Below are 23,534 nucleotides of genomic sequence, written 5' to 3' on the forward strand. Positions count from 1 at the left end.
GGGGGTCAAGCAGGGGGTGAAGGGTGGCAGACTAAGAGGAGGAGCAGGGAGGATAAGAGAAGTGTGTGGGGGGGTGTGGGGGGGCATTTGTGTAATTGATTATGCTAAATCCCTAAATGAGGGGCAAACAACGGACAGTCTCGACAACAGATGAGCAGGAAGAATCCTCTCTTCACTGATTTGTTGTGTTCTGGTTCTGTTCTAGTTCATTTATGTCGGTTAGCTTCTGCAAGAGAGCGTTTGTAGAACTACTGATTGACATAGAAGGGAAGTTAGCATGTAGTTTAGGTCGGTTATGTAGTTATTAACATACACCTAGCATAAATGTTGCTAGCACAAGGGCAACAGAATGCTAATAATGATGGAAAATAGTTTGCTGCTAGCATGACTATATTAGCCAAAAAAACATAGAAGTTTCTGGATTCAAATATGTTATAGACGATTTTGTCAGTTAAATAGCACAATTGTCATGAGCTAAGCTAAGCTAAGTCCAGAAAAACTAGCTGTAATTTTTGCCAAATCAGCCTAATGTTGTCATTAAAGTAAAGAAAGATTAGCTGCCTTCAAAAGGTTAGCTTGGACTGAACTAAAAGTACACAAAAAATCTATAAAGAATGTATTTTATTACGTGGCAACATTAGCTCAAATAAAACAAAGTATGTTTAAAGTTATTCTGAATATAATAAATGGTTTGTACACAAAAGTAAGTAAAGTAAGTAAAAAGTAGCAAATTAATTTTTATATGTTGAATTTGAGATTAAATGACTGTCAGAGAAAACAGCTGAAGGATTACTGAACAGCTTAGACTTAAATATAACAACCAGGCAAAAAAGTGAGAAAAATATGTACAAGTGTGTGTTAATCTTGTTTACTAATCTGTCTCCGACTGTCTGATCCCTGACTTCACACATACAGTATCTAATCTCACCGTCCCTCTGTCCTCTAATCCCTCTGTTTGTCAATGTCAATAGTCTGTATTTCACAGATTAAAACCTCCAAATACTCCTCAGATCAATCAGTGCAGCTCCGACTGGGAGTTTTTTCAGCTGCTCAAATTGAATTTTGCTTCGCAGCACTGACTGTCCAATGTAAAGACTCCGACTTGGGACCTATGAGGCATAAATCAATGCACTGATGAGTCTCCGAGGACACGTCTTACTGTAACTCACTGTAATCAACCATCCTCAGTCTTTAACGCACGGGACAGGGAGACGTTAAAATCAATACACTTGGTTTCCCCGGTCAAGGAAACGTTGTCCCTACTTGTAGTTTGAACCAGATTTGACCACCAGATACTGAATGTGGGCTACATATTCTCTGCCTTATGGGATCCATCCAACTCTAACACTGCAGGTTGTACAGTTATTGTACTGTACAATGCTACAAAGAAAACCTTTTTATTAAAATAAATATTGTTTTTCAATACAAACCTTAAAGTCAGGTTGACAGGTGGCTTAATAATTACAATATAAACACACAACACAAAGATATATATTTCTTGGCTGGAAACCGACCTATTTTTTTTTTAAATTTTTGTCTGAAATTACTCTGATTTTGAAACCTTTTGTTATCATTTTTTGTTAATGTTTTAAAATTGTTTCCGTATTTTTCACTTCCATTTTCAGCGCTTAATTTCCTTTGCTGTAGAATGAGGACGCCCCCTCGCTCTTCAACAGAGGAATATTTAAGGGGTGCAAAAATCAATCGCGCTTTGATCAGGATGAATCTCCTGCTCAGCAAACGTTACCGTTAAACAATCTGCCGTTTCGCTGCTATGGAAACCGAAGGGCATCTGAAGGTCGCCCCACTTTAAGGAAGATTTAATAACATGCATGTATGCAGTTGGCTCTAGTGGTTCCACCTGGAGATGAAAGGAGACAGAGATGGAGATGGGAGGAGAACGGGGGCGGGAGGACGGGTGGGGGCAGATGGATACAGTACACTCACGAGCACAAAACCCCCAAGAGGATCACAATTGTTACACACTGTGTTTGTGGGATTCAGTAAGTGTGTGCGTATGTGTCCCTGAAAACAATCCCGTCTTCAGCCAGACTGCATCCACACCTCTGTTTGGCTCACGCCGTGTCTGGGAGAAAAGAAGATTTGAAGATATTGGACTCAGCATTCGGGGATTTAGTTTCTTAATCCCACCATCCACAAAAACCCTGTCGACTTATAATGATAAGAAAATGCAACTCTGCTGCAAAAAAAGGAGGATCATGCCGTGGGTGAAATTGTGAAAAAGTGGTTGTTGTTACATCAATGGAAAATGAGATGTAAGGCAAGGTTATGTTCAGTTAAGGAATACCAAAGGTAGACGGCCCTGAAATACCTTTAACAGTCGTCTTAACTCTGCAAACACTATTTTGTTTGCATTATTAATTTTTAATTATTAATTATTTATTATTACTATTCTGAAAAATCACTAAAAGTTATCAAAGGTATGGTAAATTGGCTGGAAGAATCAGTAAAGTTTGCAAAAAATAGGTTAAGTGTAAGGTTAAACCAGTTTAAAAGCTAAGATTTGTGCAAATTATCTTATATACACAAAGCAAATTTGAAACGAAAACTGTTAAAAGTTAGCAAAACACTAAAGCTCAATATATAAAGGATAATTAAACATTATGCTAAGCATAGCTTTTAAGCAGCCCAGGGCTATGATTTAGCTACACAATAACGATGTTTTGCTAGAAATGTTTAGAAAGTTAGAAAAAATATTTAAGGAATAAAATTGTAGAAAAGATAGTTTATAGATTATCTTGTAACTATTAATTAAATTACGGTTCCCTAGTGTAGAGATTAGCACACCTAGCAGAGAGTCAGAGAGCAGAGAGGGTTCGATTCCCAGAGGAACCACATGCTTGATCATGTTAATCCTCCTCTGTAAGCTTGGATAAAATACTGCTAAATATAAAACGTAATAGAGTACATTTAATTAAAGTACCTCAAAGTCAAGTGACCTAAAAAAACTGTTATATTAGGAAAGAAGTTATGGGCCATATTTGGTCTTCGAGCCAGATTTTGGACACAACAGAAACACACACACGCAAACAAACAAAGAACCTCGCACTGATACACAGTGGTTTTATAATAACTTGGGAGTAAAATGTCGTCAGACTTTTGGAAGAAAAAAAATAAATCAATATAAATTAGAAATCAGTCTGTGGCAGCATTGAAGGAAACATTTCAGTCCATAAGTAACATTCTGTGTGTGTGTGTGTGTGTGTGTGTAAGCAGCTGCACTCTGGTTAACTGGAGCCCTTGTTGCCCTTTTCCATCACCATGAATATTAAAGAGGAGAGAGAAGCACTCTGTCCATTCAATACTTTGCAGGAATGTACAGTGGCATGTAGACTTTATGAAGATGAATTGGTCGCCTTTGTGCCCGTCCCTGTGTGTACATACGTGTGTAGTACTGCGTATGTGCTGTACCTCTTACGCTTATTTGTGCACATAACAGAGCAGTGAATCAATCCATCTGTGTTAGTGTGTGGTGAACATATGTGATGTAAAATAAAAATGGATCGGTCCTACAGGTCTATTGTCCCAGTCCTGCCTGTTCCCGCTCAACTGCAACGGCCCAGTAAATCACAAACACATACACACAGCACAATGGAACCGGACAGAGAAATAAAGAAGTAAAAAAAAAAAATTATGACTCAATTGAAACTAGAGATAATTAAAAAAACCTTTGTAATTAAAACATAACATAATGAAAACAACAGTGGTTAGAGGTCACTGTTTAACACAGACGTGTTCACAATGAAACAACAAAACCTTGTTTTTTTTGGGTTGACTCAAGTTGCATTTCGGTTTGGTCGGCATCAATTAATTCAGTGTTGTTCAACCTTGGGGTCGTGACCCCATGTGGGATCACCTGGAATTCGAATGTCTAGTAATTGATAATAAAAAATATCGTAATCTTCTATTTTTTATAATGATAGTTAAAAACACGAATGTCTTATAAATATTTATGAATATGTCTTATAAATATGATATAAATATAAATATAAATAAATAAATAAATATAAGATATAAATATATCTTATAATATATATCTTATAAATATGTCTTATATTTATATATTTATAATGTCTTATAAATATATAAATATTTTTTATTGATAATAATAAAAAATATTGTAATCTTCTATTTTTTATAATGATAGTTAAAAACACCACACAATCTTAAACAACGATATTCTTTCACTTTGATGTGAATAATTAATATAATTCGCAGTAGTCTTCAAAGGTCCCCAGGTTTGTTACACCTGCCCTGCCAACCAAAAGGTTCAGGGTTCGATTCCCCCCCCCCCAACCTCAAATCTGATGTGAGAACTCTGTTCTTACTACCAACCCCTGTGCCAACCCCTGATAAAGCCATTAGTGACTGTAATTATTTCATGTGTTAATGAGTTAATGCAGTGATAACACTTGAACGTGCAGAATAAATTAAACGTAGTTCAAGTTCAGCCACATCTCAACAAACTCTCATTCTCCATAAATACAGAAATGATGCGTCTTGATTGCCGGCCGTTCTCTTGACACATCTTCCTGGGACGGAATAAGTCTCAGGTGAAAAACAAACACCGTGACGAAGAGACAAGTTTGACAAAGACAAGTCGTCCTTGTCTGCATATCCTCCCACAACACCCCGGGGGCTTGAACACGTTTCTGTGCCTGTCTTTAATTACTCTCTTGGTTTGTGTCGTCTTTTTCTCCGTCCGTCTTGGGACGACCTCTTCTCATTCTTCCATCTTTTCTTCACAAGACAAGGACGAGCGAGGTCGACGGGATTCTGTGGTCCGCGCAGGGATTTCATTATGGCTTCTATCCAGGGGAACTAAGCGACAGTAAACAAGGTCTTCGTGCAAGGGCAAGGAACATCATAAAGAGCCGCGCCGAACGTTTTCACGCTTTATTTTCTTCAGGTACGGCGACGGGACTCGCCGCAGCTCCACACTCGTCTCAGGAGGTGCAGCAGAGGAATTCTGTTTACCCCATTGCGTTGGCCATGTTGGAAGTCCTTCCAGACTCTCCATCACTGATGTATGTCTGTCTGCAGCCCTGCCCCCACTGCAGACGAGCACACACTTCAACATGTACCATAAAATGAGGTCACAGCTCCTCATACGTGCTGTGTGTCCTGCAGCACTTCATTTAAGTGCATGTACGTTGAACAAGCAGCAGCGCAGCCTGTGGACATGGTTGACTTTTTTTTTTTTTAAATCGTGATTGAAAGAACAAACATTAGATTCAGACTTCACGGCGACCTTAGCCTTTCAGACGTAGGATAAAACCAAGGTGTTAAGGAACGACATCGTGCAACCTTAGCCTCGGTGTCGAGAATTGTGTGATTAATTATTCAGTCAGTTCTGAATCCATAAAACCGGACATTTTTTTGAAGATGCCTCCGTAGCTAAAACTGGGAAAATTCAAATACAACCAGCAAATTATAGAATTTGCCAAAAACTTAGTTATATCATTCTTTTTAATATAGAATATATATATATATATAAAGTCCACTATATTATAGCATGAAATGAAAATGTATTATTATTGTGAAACAGATCCATTATGTTCCTTAATGCTTATAATGTATGATTTTCCATTTACAATGGAAAATCATGCACAATTTAAGGAACAAGTATATTAACTGTGACCAAACAGATAGTCACATTTACCGTTCATTTCTTCTGTAAATGTATCTTCACAGGGAAGTGTGTTGGGTCCATCGTGACCGACTAGAGTGTGTGTGTGTGTGTCTCTGTATGTGTGTGTGTTAGTGAGGTCATTGTCAGGGCAGGGGTGGTCACTGTGGGGTGTTGTCTGATTGGTTGACAGGGTTGAATTGTTTATATTGTATCTCTGTGCCCACTGAAATGGAACAGACCCCCCGTTGACTTTAGAGAGTGCATCAGACAGTCCAAACACACACACACGCACACACACACACATGTTGGCTGGCCTTGTTACTATGCAGACACACTTCCACACGCTCCCACTCTGTCAGATCCACATCCTGGACAGAAGTGCGGTGTTTTAAACAAGTTGACAAATGTAGGGCAGAACTCCTCGCACGTTTAAGAAGCGTTAACATCACAACAACAAAGAACCCGGGACTAACTGCACAAACATGGATGCATGGACGAGAAACACGCATGTATAATCCTGTTGGGCTAAACCAAAGTAGCTTCATTACCATTTGGTAACACAGGCAGCCATGTTAAGTGTGTCTGACAGCATGATGGGAGCGCCGTCCTCTCGTGTATACCAGAGCCTAAATCCCTGCTCTCATGCTAAGTGTGTAATCAGACGTGCACAAGATGACGCATCTTGGCCATTTGTGTCACACTTGTTCAACAAACACATCGTGGGCTCACCACAACGTTAGCTGAGGTGTCAAAAGAAAATACTAGTGGTTAAAAGTTAAAAGTTTATGAACGTTAGCTTAACGACATTAGCTAACAGTTATATGAACATTAGCTTAACGACATTAGCTAACAGTTATCAGTTCCAGCTCCTGGCCCATTTTAGGTCATGGTTCTGGTTCATTCCTTCTTCACTGACAGGAGGCGTCATATACAGGCAGTCATAAACCCACAGGTGACCGGGACGAGCGAAAAGCTCCAAATCACTGCTGCTCAGTCTCTGCCAGCTGGAAGGACAGAGACGATACAACATTCAGGATGAGGAATCTCACCAGATCTACTCCTAAATACTGAGCAGGTCACTCAGCCTGTCTCCTAGTGACCTGTCACGTCCACATCTGTCAGCAGAAGAAGGACATCTTCTTTTTTCATCTCCACAGAGTGGGAGAGTGGTCACCTTGGTAACGCCAGTGTTCAGTGTTCAGTCCACTGTGATGTAGGAGTCACGGTTCACTTGTCTTCACTGGGATGTGACAGATGGAAGGTGAAAATCTGCCGGTCGACAGAATGTGAAGGAGCAGAAATGGATGTGTGTGTATTCAGGTATGTATACATGTATAAATACCATATATGTATATGTCTGTGTGTGTGTGTATATATATATGTATAAATACCATATATATGTATATATGTATGTATGTTTATATATATGTCTATATATATGTCTATATGTGTTTATATGTTATATGTATATATTTGTGGGTATATACATACACATATAAATAAACAGATATACATATGTGCACATATATATGAATATATATTTTTGCTTAAATATTTCTGTCTTTTAAATGTAGAGGTAGTGACATGTTAATGTGGCTTTACTTTGGATATAGCTGGACAAACTAATATCTGTAAATCATTTTTTTTTTATTTTGTTTCATGATTTTAAGCTTTTAGTTATTGAGCGTCTTCTGCTATATAGGACTTACAGAAAAAAAAAAAGTCTGGCCTTATAGGCATTCATCTGTAATACTGACCACATGCGTTCTGGCCTTATATATTCATCTGTAATACTGACCACATGCGTCAACTACACCCTTCACTGTGGCCAAACAAGGTTTGTTCAGAGGACACATTTGGTGATTCACATTGTAGGTTGTTGGACACAAAATGGCAGCCTGTGCCTTCCAAGGACTAATAACCTAATCACCCTGAGCATTAGAGGCTGTTGGAAAACCACTGTCATCATTTTGAGCTTTAACAAATTGAACCATAATCACAGAGTGACACATCCTGCCATTCTCTCAGCGACACTGATTCTCACTCCCTGGCTCCAACTTTCTGTCAGGGAAACATAAACCACTGAACTGTGGAACAATCAGCTTTGGAGGGCCTTCAGAAGAAGCCAGTTCAAACAGGATATCCTTATTTAATCACGTTGACTTAACCGCTGACGCAAGACCCCACTCCAGTCCTAACATTTGTGTCATTTTGTATCAAAAAAAAAAAACCCTCACCTTGGGGCAGAAATGCTTGGTGTCATGTGTGATGTCAGTTACTGTGACTTTGTTGACACTGTTTGGCCATTTGTGACTTTAACATTCATTTGAATGATTTGATAGTTCACACCGGACTTAAACCCTGGACCTTTCTTTCTCTGATAAGAGCTTAACCTCATTATACAGGAAGCTTCAGTTCTGATGTTGAAGTCACTGAACCTTTCCCTTGCACCAGGTTATGCTAACCGGCAGTTAGTGACAATAAGTCCGTCCCCTGGACACAAGACCAGTAAACAAATGTTTGACAGCAGGAACGTCGAGGTCTTGGACCTAATCCTATTTCTACTTGTGCTTGTTTGGCTTGGCCCTAACCTTTTTTTAAATAGAAAGTACAGATTCTAGCTGCGTGTGTCAGAAAAGACCCCATCATGAAGTTAGGTGGATTCACTCTCCAACCTCCTGGATACGCTGACTTGTGATTTTTAACCTCAGCTAGACCAGCGTTGGGCCAAAAAAGAGTCTTTACATTTGTGTAAAAATCAATGAGCTGAAACGTCAAGAAAGGAACTTTAATCCTCTTCTGTGCTTACTGTAAAATCCTCTATCTCTGCTCGAATCACGGCCAAGAAAAGTTTGACCTTCATGACTTGACAAACAACATGATGTGGCACCTGGGGAGACTAATTTGTTGTCAAGGTTTTCTCTGATAAAACCTCTTGATAAAACTCCTCGGTACAAAAAACAGCTAGCTGCCAACGCTGAGGGTCGATTGAGCGACACAACAGCTGATTACAGCAGCAGATTGTGTTCACTTTGCTGAACAAAGGCTTCTGTTTCCACATACGCCCAGGAATTTTATGTTGGTCTAAATAGCAGCGTCACTTCTTATAATCAGAGTTTTATGTGAAATCAAATTAGAAAACTTGTTTTTTTTTTAACTAAAGGGAACTTCAGTGCAAATAGTAATTTACAAAACATGTCATTGATCTTTTTTTAAAAGGGGAAATACAAAAGAATTCAAGAGAGTGAAACTGTCAAAGGTCAGTGAAGAAGTTTCGTCTACTTCTGAAAGATATTCTGTCGCAGTAGCACAGCTGAGGAAAAGCAGGAAGGAAACACGAAGTACATTCTTTTATCAATGGTTGGTCATAAATAAAACAGTAAACAGGAAGTAGATTATTTTATCAATGGTTGGTCATAAATAAAAAAATTAAATCTAATTAATTTAGCTTGAAAACTTTATGCCCCATTATTTATATATTTACCATTATAAACATAGCATTCATTAGCCTAAAAAACATTTGTGTGTTTTGCTATTTCCTTCAGATTATTTGTGTTATATTTCAAAATGGTAGTATTTAACATGGTGCAAGGTTAGCAAAAGTCGAAAAATCAAAATTGAGTCAAAATGAGTACACGAAAAAAAAATATACTAAAAAGCTAAGCCAATGAAGCAGATGTTAAAGTTTTGCCATGAAGTTAGCAGATTGCATAAAAACAAAAATATGTGAAAGACAAAAAGACGAACAAAATCTGCAGCTAAAGGTTATAAGCTAGTCAAGCTAGTCAAAAAGCAGCTAACCGTTAGCTGACGCTCCACCCTACAGGTTACAAATCAATCCATGTTTGTCTTCCTGCAGGGGTTACCATGGCAACTACTTCGCCATAGTTACAAAACAAGGGATCAATCCCATTAGGCCACAGTGAGTGTCAATACATTGTGAGTTTTCCTGCTGTTTCTTCTTTTTTTTTATCTTTTCCCCTTTTATCTCTCATTTTGCGAGTTAGTCTTATCTCCCCTCTTTAGCTTTTACCTTTGTCCTCTATGATTTAGAAACTTTACCAGATTTACAGAACATGCAGGTTACCGCTGTGGCACCCTCTGCTGCGAGCCTAAAGTTAGTCTTTATTCTCTTCAGTCACATAAGCAGTAGTTGGCTCTGTGTGCCTATCTTTTCTTTTTTTTTTTACTCAACATCTGTGCCCACATCACATCTGAGTTTGACAGGCCTGAATAACATTTAAGCATCACTACTCCTCACAGAGTCACAGCTGCAGTGTTCACTCACAGAATCCAGCAAAAATCTGTCAGAAAAAAAACCCAAAAAGTTATTCTTTGTTGTGATGACAGAATGAACAGGAATGTGTTCTTGGACCGAACGCCTCTCAGTCCGTCGTCGACTGTAATCCGATCACCTTCCTGATAAGAGCGTTCTTAGGTGTAATCGCCTCTGATCACTCGCTGTGTTTTCATGAACGTGGGAGATAAAATGTTTGTGTGTGTTTCTGAGTCCTTATCGTGTGGTTCTAGTGTGTGTGTATGAGTTTCTATCAAAAGCACAAGCCTCCGTGTGGATTCCAGGTGTCATGGCAACAACACGACGGTCGCCTTGAGCTCTGGCACTAAAGTCGTTGTCATCGTAGTCAGCGTCAGCGATGAGGTACGTATTCTATATCTGTATATGTGAGTGAAGCTAAGAGGTGTCTTTCTGCTGTATCTATGTTGACAAGAAGCTACTCTCGAAATCTCAGGAACTGCTAACCACAACAATGACGCGAAACGAAGCTATGACTAATAAAAACAAGGTAAAACATCTGTATGAAGGTCAAAGAAAGTGACTATGTTTGATGAGGGTTGTTTTGGATTAATAATGTTTAAGGCCAACTTAGCTTTAATTTGTCTTTTAGTTCGAGCATTTCTCCTGTGTTTGGCTAACTATCAGCAATTACTTGGCTAATGGATCTTTTTGCACATTAAAGCTACATCATATTGGTACATTAAAGCTATTTTATCACTCACACTGGTAAAAGTTTTGTTAACATGTTAATTTTTTTGACTTTTGGATTGCATTTTGAAATGAAATTACTATTATTTTAGCATGCTACAAATTATAATTTTATCAAATCTTTCCTATTTTTTTAGAATTTTCTGTAACTATTATATGTTGTTTTGGCTACCCTCTTTCAAAATAGAACATTTATCCTTTGTAATTATTTGTGGTCAGAATTTTCTTTAACTATTATATGCTGTTTTAACTACCCTCTTGGAAAATGTATACATACATTTATCCTTTGTAATTATTTGTGGTATTTTAAGTTTTTCTGGTCTAGTTTTGTCTGTGGCTAATATTTTAGTACATTCTTGCTAGTCATTTGGGCCTAGTTAATTGTTATGTAATGTCAACTTATGTTGCAATATCTTTTGAAATATATTGCAACAAGAACTTAAATGAGAGATTTTTCAACCAGTTCAAATAAAAGCCTGCAGAATTTCAGAGACAAATTCAAAGCGTTGAAAATTCAAAACCAGTTACACAGAGAAAACAGTGAAACAATTGCATGAAGGATAATATAACTATATAATATAGTACACAATACTATGAATCAGTCTATAACATGAACTTCGATATGTTTTCAAACCAAAAGTCCACACTTTGTACTTTCAAAACAGATGTAACCAAGTGTTTAGTTTCCAAAGTAAAGCCCTGATGCTACATGGCTACGTCTAATCAAATCAAAATAATCTGCCGCACACACACACACACACACAATCTGTGTCAATAAGACTCTACCTGTCCCTGTGCAGCCACATGTCCTCTGTCACATTTCCATAAACCCACTGCAAAAGGTCACAAATGTGAAAATCAAGATGTAGTCCAGTGGTGAGCTGTTTGGATTGGCATGAGCACAGACACACACAGACACACACTGACACACACTGACACACACTGACACACACTGACACACACTGACACACAACAGCGGGTCAGGGGCAGCGGGTGGTGAGCGGTGGAACACGATAACCTCCTGCAGGGCTTCTCCTTGTGTTATCTGTGAATCTGGCGAAGGCCCAGAAGGACAGAGAGCCTCACTTTGTGCCCGAGGAGGTGAACATGTGTAAGTTATTCAGGTCACTGCTTCAATTAAAGCATTTCCACATATTTAGACGACAGCTTTCTTACTTTCTCGTTTACTATTGGATATTTGGAGGACACCTTTAAAACTGCACACCTCTCAGCTAACTCTAAGCCTTCATGACTTTTATATATTTATTTTATATTTTAGGCCGACGTCTGTCTGTTGTTTATTTTGATTACTTGTCACTAAGTAGCTATCATATCATTTGTTGCTCACGTTAAGTTATTTCTTGACTAATATTTTTAATATTTTCTATGGTTAACTTTTAGTATTTGGTCAGATTTCCTGTTTATTCATTTTGATGAAGCTGCCTGTGTAGTTTCTCATAAATCTCAGCTGTTACAAAGTGCATTTCACCTTAACCTTGTTTTTTTTGTTTGTTTTTTGTTTTGTTTTTTTGGCTAATGCCCAGTCATGTATTAGCTTCTTTGTCTTCTTTGCTTGATAAGTTATCATAAAATGCAATACTGTCTGAATAGGATCCTTATTACTGTCCCAGTGGTGTATATTTCCTGGAATTATACTTATGCTTGATAAGTTATCATAAAATGCGATACTGTCTGAATATGATCCTTATTACTGTCCCAATGGTGTATATTTCCTGGAATTATACTTATTTTTTATATTCATTTCAATACTAATTACATTTTCCTTCATAAAATTAGTTCCATCACATTTTTCTTTCATTTTTTTCTGTAATTTAATGTAACCCAGACGTTCATCTTGAATATTCATCAGTGTGGGATGTAGCGGCCTTATCCAAGCTGAAGTCTCAGTTGTGAAATCACAGCTGAGTGGGTTATGCAAACACACATAAGTGCATTCAAACAAAAGGGACGGAGGGAATAAATGGAGGACGTGATTACAAGTGACGCATGTTTGTCCTGACTGTCTGCCTGAATGAGTCCAAATAGACCTTCATTGTATAGGCTGCACACAAGAAAAAAAAGAAAAAAAAAGTTTATTTGCAAATAATATTTGTTGACTTTAAAAAGTCTTAGAAACGAGCCGTTAAAAAAAGAGACCCTGACATTGAGTTTAGTTGTTTAGTTTTGGGGGGGGATTTGCATTTTTTGTTGTATCTTTAGAGAGAAAATCAGCGCAGGCATATTTGGTAGCAGCCCAATGCTAATGTCACAGTATAAATGAATCCAAACTTCAATTATCACGTAGGTCTGTTATTAAGTTACGGTGTGTAACTGCAGCCGTGCCAAAAGCCCACAGGGAACACGCGTGTCATCTGTCTGGGCGTCCAACTCTCTAACTGTCTGTCTGTCATTTGTGTTGTACCTAATTTGTCGTTTGTGATGTTGCTCTGACGCACGGAGACACGGAAACATTCAAGCTTCCAGGGACAGGATGTTCCAGCTCCTCCTGCATTTAATACATGTTTTAATCAAATGCTTCTGATTGCAAACACAATGTGGAAACAGAATCTGCTCACAATCAGCGAGAACAAACGTACTGTTCCTTTTGCTTTGGCCCATTTTGGGATAAATCAATGCATAAACGTCATTTTTGAGTAATCCATCCATCCTTAAAATCTTTGTTTTCAAGCAAACGGAGGAGCTGAAAGTTCACCTCATCTCGTCAGTGTTGGGAAAAGTTAAATATTAATTAACTACTTTATCTACTTACAAAAGTAACTGTTGCCGTTACTGTTCTTTACATTCAAGTTAATTCAGCTGTATGTTTTATGTATAATATATGTATAATAGAAAAATATACAGTACATATGATAAACAATGGTTTAAATTTCCTGTGGGACAATGTGAGACAAACCATTACTTGGATCTGACATATATAAATATGTAAATATACATACAGTATATATATATATATTTATATAGAATGCGGTGTATTTATACACGTTTCGTACCACTGCTCCTCACACGTGACAATATTTGACACCACATCAATGTGTCCTTGACAGATACAAGAGATTCACTGAGAAACTTCCTGCTACTGAAATGAAGGCCGACACACACACACACACACACACACACACACACACACACACACACTTTATCTGCCCACACACAGCTGTAACTCAGTCAGCTGTCTCAGTAGTCCTGAGCTGATGCTCTCAGCTCCTATGATCCATGTCAGGCTCCGCAAACACTGGGATTTGATTTTTTTTTTCCTGATTTGTTTTTTTAAATATACAAATGATAAAAGACAAGAGTTTTATCTTATTGGAGAGGAGAAAATGATCCACATGGAAACACATTTGTGAAACCACTGAGTGATACAGGTGCTGTTACTGTTATAGTATATTTATCAAAAGGTTGAGCTGCAGATTTTTTTTATATATTTCAGTTTTAGGCTGTATTGAAGTAATGGTACTGTAGGTCAGTTCTCAGTGAAACACGTCCTCAATGAAGTACAGTACGTGTGTATTGAAATCATTACTTCACCTACTTCATGTCATACACATTCACTGTACAGTAAGCCACATAAATGCAGTGGCGTGACAATCTGTTTATGGTGTGACGGAGTAAAATATCCCACGGTCGGCAAAAATATGATTAGATCATATGTGATGTAAATACATTCTGTGTCAGTGTGACCTACTTAGTCGGTTGCGTGTCAGTTAGACTCTAACTGTTTTCTTCCACTGACTGTACACAGACACACAAGGTTGGAGTCAAAACACTGGCAGGTTATTGTGCTTTCATTCCAGGAAACGGGGAATATTAGTTTTTCTGCCCCTCCCCCCCCCCACCCCCCCGCAGGACCAACCTACACGGATTATGTGTACATCAATAACCCAGAGCTGCACAGATCATACTGTACACACTTTAATACTTTCTGTCAATATGTTAGCAGGATCACGACTGAGCCTCACTAAAGCACCGCATCTCGCTTGATCCATTATGGTTTGATTAGTCAAAACAATGTCTCTCTCCCTCACAGGAAGGTGGATCACGAGCTGAATCCTCTTTCTGAAGAGTAGGGGTTTTGTTAGAGCAATATCAAATGCCTGTAATAAACACAAGTCACCTGGAGGCAGATACATGCCTGTAAAAATCACCCTCTGAATGTTGACATAAACCAGTATGTAAGAATGTCCAGTTTCTCAACAATAAAAGAAAAGATCTAAAGTTAGACCAAAATGAGCTAAAAGATTACATAAAGTTAGCTCACAAATAGCTTAAACATGTCCAATATTAATTAAAATGAGTAGCTAAAAGTTAGCAAAAATGTATTGAAACCATGTGCTCCAAATCTGTGGACGCTTTATTATATTATATTACTATATATATGTGTGTGTATATATGTATATACATATACATATATATAAAGTATATATATATATATATATATATACACACATACAGTATATGTATATATATATAAATATATATATGTATATATATATATAAAAATGTATATAAATATATATAAATATAAATATGTATATAAATATAAATACCTGAAATTTAAGGTCAGCACTATTAGGATTAGCAATTACTTCCAACACAGTGACCCCACGTTCAAACTCTGGATCTGAAATGCACTGAAAGACACGGTTTATATTTGCAGGAACGTATGATTTTCCACACAGACGCATCATTATTTTCAATGTGCCATCGCACGGTGTAATTAAAGACGAAGACGTTGCCCTTTAATGTCTACAGCCTGCAGATGGTTTTTACAGGAGGGAGGATTTAAATCACTGTTTAAGTCTGGATCATTTACACATTAAACCACTCATCATCCACTTCTGCACGGAGCTGCACCTACAGATAATGGAAAGATCGAAGAGAGGCGTTGGAAAATACAACTAGGGAGAAACCCAGACTGGGAAACTAGGAAATGAGACTAGGAAAGGAGGGGTTCAGGTTTCGATGCGTTCTCTGTGTTGAAATGTGTGAAATTTTACTTTTGGATTTACATCCAAAGGGAGTATAAAATATTTATTTATTTAAAAAAGCAACTCCTCGACCACCTTATTATAGCAGCTCCAAAATTTGTAGAAATAATGCCTTTTCTGGATATTCCAGACTTTAATCTGATTTTTTTTTTAATATTTATACACAACTTAATTAAAGAAATATATCTTCTCACCCTCAATAATCTCCTAGTATTTTTCTGAGATACCATAGCAGTGATTTTATGAGAATTGAACTTTAGACACTGACTCTGTTCCCAGTCTTGGCCTTAGCATTCTTTGTTATTGGTATTCACTGCTTACTATTTATTGAAACTGTAAACATTTAATTAAAAATATCTATAGGTTGTACCCCTTCAATGTTCAATGTTATCGTTGAGAAAATTCCCTCCTATTTTACCCTGAAACATCTGGTTATTATCACCTGCACTCTTTGACCACGGCGTTGTGTGTTAAATCTTTAAGCACTAAATCTTATGAAGGACCAGGATCATTGCCTCAGGCAGGTTTCTGACCAGAGGTCAGCTGTGGAATCACTGCCGGAAAGGTCAGCTGTCACACACTCAGAGTGATTAAATTCTATGTATACACTCTGTTTACCACCTATTTTCATCCCAGCTATCTGTTGTCAAAGGTCGGTAAACTGATGTGAGTCTCTTCCTGTGCCTGTGCCTGGGTCATTTCTGCATACTATTTAACTCCGAGTGGGCTTTTTTATGTAAATATTTTATATATATATATATAAATAATAATTTCCATGCAACAAATATGCCTATTCGTGGGCCAAGTGTTGTTGACCAGAAGCACTGTAGTTGGCGCTTCTTCATTGGCTGCTATTTGGCCTACATATATATATACACACAGTTTATATATATATATATACACACAGTTTATATATATATATATACACACAGTTTATATATATATATATACACACAGTTTATATATATATATATATATACACACAGTTTATATATATATATATACACACAGTTTATATATATATATATATATATACACACAGTTTATATATATATATATACACACAGTTTATATATATATATATATATACACACAGTTTATATATATATATATACACACAGTTTATATATATATATATACACACAGTTTATATATATATATATATATATATATACACACAGTTTATATATATATATATACACACAGTTTATATATATATATATACACACAGTTTATATATATATATATACACACAGTTTATATATATATATATACACACAGTTTATATATATATATATACACACAGTTTATATATATATATATATATAAAAAGAGTGTGAGTGAGTAATGTATACAATATGTATAAAATGTATATATTTACCTATGTATGTGTCCTTATACATATGTATATACTGTATAGCATTAAGTAGTAATAATTTAAGTATTATGTCTGTTGTTTTGCTTTGTATATATATTTATATATGTATATGTATGCTATGTATGTATGTATATGTATATAGGTATATATAAATATAAAAATGTATGTTGTATATACATATTAGTATGTATTTATACTGTGTATGTGTATATTTGTATATATAAAACATGTTGACACCTGGAAAATTATTTCTTTTTAAATGCAGAAACAGTATTTTGTATTTTGTTGCTCGGCTATGTATGTGTATATATGTATATAGCTATATATAAATATAAAAAATGTATTGAAATGTATTGAAACAGTATTTTGTATTTTGTTGCTCGTGATAAACACAATTAATTTGTTCATATTGGTTCTATAATAACTCCAGGTCTGCTATGACACAGCATGATTTCGACTCTGTGTTTCCTCTAAGTTAACAAGACAGGAATTCTGGGTAACACTGAGTCATAGCTGTGTGAGTGGACCCACACATAGAAGATTCCAGTCAGCCCTGGATCAGAACCTGCATGGTTCAGAGAATTATCGGTTGCCAAAACAATAAATTCCGGGCTTCAAAAAGGCCTCAAAAACCATCGGAAAATCTTTCCTGTCATGTCACACACATTGACCGTTTATTTCTCAATAATAAAAAATTTGTTTTAGCACTTTATTTCAACGTCTCTGCGTGAGCGCCTCTGAGAGGTTTGCCATCAGCTTTAAAAAATGGAGGAAATGAGGTTGGTGGAAAATAAGAGATGCTCATGAGGAGAAACCACATCAGTGGTTTGGCATGAGACTAATAATGGATAAGAGAAGAAAAATAATAATCATCAAACATCACATGGCTCATGAATCTTCTGCCAGAGCCTACGGTGTTTAAGGAACAGTCATTAAAGGATTTACTAATGCGACTTTCATCTCTGTTCTGAACCATTACCAACTATGCTGCAACCTTGATGCACATTGGAACAATCTAATCCGAATGAAGGTAGTGTTACCACTGTGACCACATGTTCCCATTTAGCAAACAGACTGTCATTTAGTTTTTTGTGTTTCTGCAGTTTCTATGTACGTTGTCAGCTTGTCAAATCTGCCCAACAACAACCGCTCTAAGGTAATGACAGGTGTGATCACTAAAATAAACAAGAAGACTGATGAGCTTTGTATGTGTTTTTTCTTTTTTTTTATATACATATGATCCATAGTCTGTATTGCAGAATTGGAGATGGTGGAGCCGACATGATAATCCAGAACTAGACTATGTGGATTAGGGCTGGGATTGTTTGGGAGGCAGAGCTAGGTCAGATTAGTGATGTTTTTATACACATAAAGAAGAAGCATGAGCGCCTTAATAAACTGAGCATGGGGTAAGTTCAACTCCCCCTTCAATCAGAAGAATAAATTAGATTTAGATGAATATTTAAAACAAGATGATTTATGATGATTTATAAAAACAAAACAAAACAAATTTGATGTGAGAAAACCTCGATGAAAAACGTGTAAGCTAGCATCAAATGAACTTGATGGCTCCCTAAAGAACTCAACCTTCCAGCTGAACTCCCTCAGCTGAGAAGGAAACAGATGTGCAGACCATCGACCAAAAAGAGCAGAAACCACTGACCTACATTCTGCATCTATGTTCATACATGTCATACGTGTGCAAGCAATCCTTATAAGGATACGCTGCAGATACGTATGAACAGCTGAGCCATAATGAAAACCAAGAAGCTTCAAATACGTCTATCATCAACAACTATGTTCATTTAAATTGACCTGGAGCTACACGTAAAACTCCAGACCTGATGTCAATAAACATGTTGTCATGCACATGTTTTTGAGCTGAATCTACGAAGCCACGGCACAATAAACAGTGGTGCCGTTATGGCTTGGTGCTGGAGCACTGTTAAAGGAACTCAACAATAACACAGGGGGCAAAGAAAAGTCCCTGCAGGACGCCAGCGTGAATGTCTTCTATGGTTTCTCTCCACTGCTGTTCCCAGACATCTCCCACCACGGCAGCTGTGCTGACTTTACAGTTATTCAGGGTGTCACAACACCAGGCTACAGAGAACTATCAAAACACGATGGTACATCAAGATACAAAGACGACTGTTGAAGTGAGGCATTGTTTAACAGGGTCACAAACAACTTCTTTGCTGTTGTATTTCCTCTGATAGAATGCATTACAGCAGGGTTTTAAACACTTTAAGGTGTATCTGCCCCGAGGAGGGGGAGGGGAAGTACCAAGGTGCTTCAAGTGAAGCGTAAAACTGGTTTAACTTAAAAAAAAAAGAGAAACAGGTGAGCAACAATATATAAGCTAGCTAACTCACATTAGGAATGTAAGCTAGTCCAGAAGCGGATGGATTTGTTCTACGTACAATCTCTCTACTTCTACTACTGAGGAGAAAACAGAAGAATAGCAATAATTATTTTGAAGTTTGGATTGTTTGTATGTTCTCCCGGGGGCCTTCTACAGCTACTACAGACTAGATTAGGTTGATGGTATGAATGCGGGTGTGAACAGTTGTTTGTATCTCTATATATAGAAACTCTGGACATAGCGACCTGAATAGAGACGATGGATGGATTTAGGTGTAATGATTCATACACCACAAGGCTCGTGGGTTCAATTCCAGACCTGGCAGATGAGAAAACCTCTCATGCAGTCATCAAAACTGATCAAATCCTTAATCTGCATTACTGCCATCTACTGGAAGTGTTTTTCCACTGGTAGTCAGCTCCACCAGAATTTTTTTTTTTTTTTTACATTACTGCCATCTACTGGAAGTTTTTTCTACTGGTAGTCAGCTCCACCACCATATGACTGTTGCAAATAAATTTTCTATGTACTGCATGTTTCTGTTCCTTTGTTGCAAATAAATCTTCTATGTACTGCATGTTTCTGTTCCTTCAGATTGTTTTTGAAGTTAGACTCCTCTGTACTTGTGCAGCTTGTGGCTCCTGGTGGTCAATATGTGCACTGACTCATGACACTCTTATTGAATGTTTTTCTCTGTGGTCGACTCTTATAGACTGTGACTAAGCCTTGCTGACACTTGCATGGTATATGGCCGTGTTTTTGTTTTTTTAGCACATTTATGTGTCTCTCAGTAAATCCAGGAGTGTTTGAGTGTTTATATTTTTTGACAGAATGTATACTGTGGTCCTCACTACATCACACGGGCCAATTTGTTCATTTCCCATCATGCCTGTGTCTTTTCACAGGTCTTGTTTCTATGGAGAACTGGTTTCATGATTTTGTAGGAAGTGTGACCTCCGAGGAGAGAACAAGTCTGTGTGTGTGTGTGTGTGTGTGTGTGTGTGTGTGTGTGTGTGTGTGTGTTCTTTGAGCAATGTGACTGCTGATTTGATTGGTAATTACAGGATGTGTCCAAGCTCGGCACCCACCCACCCTCTTGTCCTTAATCACACACACATACACGTACACAAGCACAGGTTTAGACAGATATTCCTCAGGCCTGGCCAGGATTTTATCCCTGCCCTAAACCAAGAGCAGTTAAAGCCTAATCCTGATTTTATCAGATTTGACCTGAAACCAGAACAAATTATCCACACATCCAGTGCAGACTTTAATTTCCTTCCCAAAACAACATCCTGAAATGTCTTGAAATTAATAATAAAAATACTGATAAAATAACAAAAACACTGATTAAAAAAAAGAAAAATTAATATAAATTAAGTGCAGCTTAGTATGCAACTGCAGCTGAGCTGGTGCATTTTGATTCACATCTTGATGTGACAACTAGTAAAATGTCTCTGGGGTTGCAAGAAATTTGTTTTGTCAAAATGAGGTCACAAGCCAAAAAGGTTATAAACCCCTGCCATAGAGGGAAAATAAACAAACCAACCAGTCAGATAATGGGATGAACTCTGTTTGATATCAAATGTTTTCTTCTGAAAAATGCGAAACTGACCAAGGGCGACCTGTCAGACATGGTCTTTATGGAACTATTAAAAAAAGACAATATGTATGTCATATAAACAGAAGACTGAGGACCAAACTATACAGGTTGCATAAGACAGATATTCTAAGGGGGATCAACAGACTCCATTCCTATGCTTGCACACCAGGACCAGGATGGTAGTCCAATGAAACATCCCACAGGGGCTGTAACCATAACTCCCCTTAAATGTTTATGTTAATGTCCCAAAGGACAAAAGAGGTCCTGATGATGGTAGAAAAACAAGCACACACACACACACACACATGGTCCTACACACACAGACACACACTTGTTTATCACCCAACCACTTTTCTTCTCCAACCGCCTGCGTCACAGCTACTGTAAAACAAACACCCATTTCTTTTTTACTCCGCAAGAGAGTAAAAAAACTGCCCCCCCCCCCCCCCCCCCTGAGTTCACTTAAAGCCCTGGAAACACATGTTTGTCAACTGCCTCTCAACATGTGGAGAAAAAGAAGATGGAAACATTAATGTACTTCTGTTACTGTCAATCAAAATAAATCAAAGAATGCTGGGAAACGTGTACATATGGGTCCCTCATGTGGGGCACGACCAAAAGTAAAGTACACGTGGGTGTTTGTCCGAGATGTTTTTTGTCCTAAGTTTGATTTTTCTCATTTTTGTTTATAAACATTTAAATTTCGCAGCGGTGTCGTTTGTGTTGACGGACTGCAGAAAGTTGTCTCGCATATTTTTTTGTTCCCTGCGTGGTTATGACTGTACCAAACAAAAGGTCAAACTTAACAGAGCAGAACGCTGTAAAAGACAGAGGACGGGATTAACGAAACATATGAGAGGTTAAAACCTTTAAACGCGCTGCCTTAAATTACTACTCCGCTTGCAACACCCACATTCTGCTTCCTCACTCCTCTCTCAGTTCGTTTTTTTTTTTTTTTTTTCTCCTTTGTGGTAAACTTTCTCACACTCCTCCTTCTCTGTGTTGTGTTTTTCTACCCCCTCCATTCACTTCCTCATTGCGAGACATCCTCTGTGATTGGTCAGAACAGCCGAGAGAAGTTTGCCAATCAGAGTGCAGTTACCAGGCAGCCTGTTCCTTCTTTGGAGGCTGAGGTTGGAGACTCAGCACAGCTGTTCTATTGAAAAGCAGCAGGACATAATAACAAGGGCCCCTGGGCACCTATGCACGCACACACACACACACACACACACGCGCACACACACACAAAGGCACACAGTCTTACACAAAGACTCACTCAGATAAAAAGTTCTCAGCACTAGTTTTTGTTCGCCTACAAGCAGTTAAGAAGTTAAAGTGAGAGCATCAAAGTTTACATTGAATCGTTCAGGATTTCTTCCTAAATTTGAATTTACTTTGGAATAAATGTCCCTTTAGAGTTTCATGCAACCCGGTGTGTTTATGTTGGCCTCAAATGTGGTTTAGTTGGTTTGCACGGTCGGAAAGACAGGCACAGATTAGAACTTCTTGTTCTTGTGGGTCTATTTTTAGAGCCTGTACACCAACAGGTTACAACAAACAGATAAATGAATTGGTGAAATGAATCAGCCGACAAATATTCTTTGTTGTAAACAAACAATACCTGGTAGCTGAGTGTCTTAGAAGAACAGCAGCAAAATGGCCCTAAGCCAAAACTACGACCAGGAAACATGGTCCTGGTGGTACAGGGTCCAAGTGACACTTTGTTTGTTTGTTTTACTTTAATCTTTAATAATATGTAATAATATATGTAACCCTTGGTTATATTTATATATACGGTCTAATTTGACAGCAGCATGAATTTGAAGACAGTTTTGTTTCAGTTCAGAAGTACGTTGTTTTTGTTGAAATAGCATTCTTTTAATGAGAAAAAATTCCCACCACGTGTCCTCACTGCACTCCGACCACTTTCCAACAGAGCTGTAGCAGGTATATTTTTTGAAACCTAACCCAGAGTCGTATCATCAGTTCATCAGTTGTCTAGGTGCCCGAGTGTGTCTACATCTTGTTGGCCCACATGCAGATATACTACAGATAACATCAGTGTACCTGATGTAGTTTTCTTTTCTAAGGAAAGCCACAGCTCAGAGCTCAGTTCTTAAACTTGCCTCCTAGATCTTTGGTCATTCGATCACAGACTCAGCTGCTGCGGACTTTGTCTTGTTCAACAGAATGTTGCTTCTTTCCTATCCCGGTGCTTGCAAAACCTTGATGTCAATGTCATTGACTGGGCAGAATTCAGATAGGGGTTGTTTGTTTGTCTTTTCTTGGCCTAAACCTCCCAGGAAAACAGAGAAGAAGTGAGACACGAGAGAAAAACCACCAGACCTAAAGTTGTTTACCAGTGGGAGAATAACAGGTTAAAATAGACACATTTAGCCCTGACCTGGTCACTCCTTGTTCTGCTCTTGGCTAGGTCATAGATCTGGAGAATAGTTAACCAGAGTCAATGAGCCACACCACGCAGCAGCTAAACATTGTTTGTTCATCTGTCCATCTGTGT

General features: G+C 37.8%; 1 long non-coding RNA gene across 3 annotated transcripts in view; it reads right to left on the reverse strand.

The window, feature by feature from the left end:
- The window catches only part of LOC112487338 (uncharacterized), a 55,186-nt gene that overhangs the window by 18,615 nt on the left and 13,037 nt on the right, over positions 1 to 23,534 (reverse strand). The window contains exons 5-6 of one of the 3 annotated variants that reach the window (XR_003050354.1): positions 21,881 to 23,303; positions 21,486 to 21,814 (exon numbers count right to left, since the gene is read on the reverse strand). The exons of 1 other annotated variant lie outside the window; for it this stretch is intronic. This is a non-coding gene — a long non-coding RNA (uncharacterized LOC112487338). Of the gene's footprint in view, positions 1 to 21,485; positions 23,304 to 23,534 lie in introns of those variants that run through there. One more of the 3 variants, XR_003050353.1, reaches the window with a different exon arrangement.

The sequence above is a fragment of the Cynoglossus semilaevis genome, chromosome 8 (assembly GCF_000523025.1).
Source record: "Cynoglossus semilaevis isolate Cse_v1.0 chromosome 8, Cse_v1.0, whole genome shotgun sequence".
In the NCBI taxonomy this organism is placed as follows: domain Eukaryota; kingdom Metazoa; phylum Chordata; class Actinopteri; order Pleuronectiformes; family Cynoglossidae; genus Cynoglossus; species Cynoglossus semilaevis.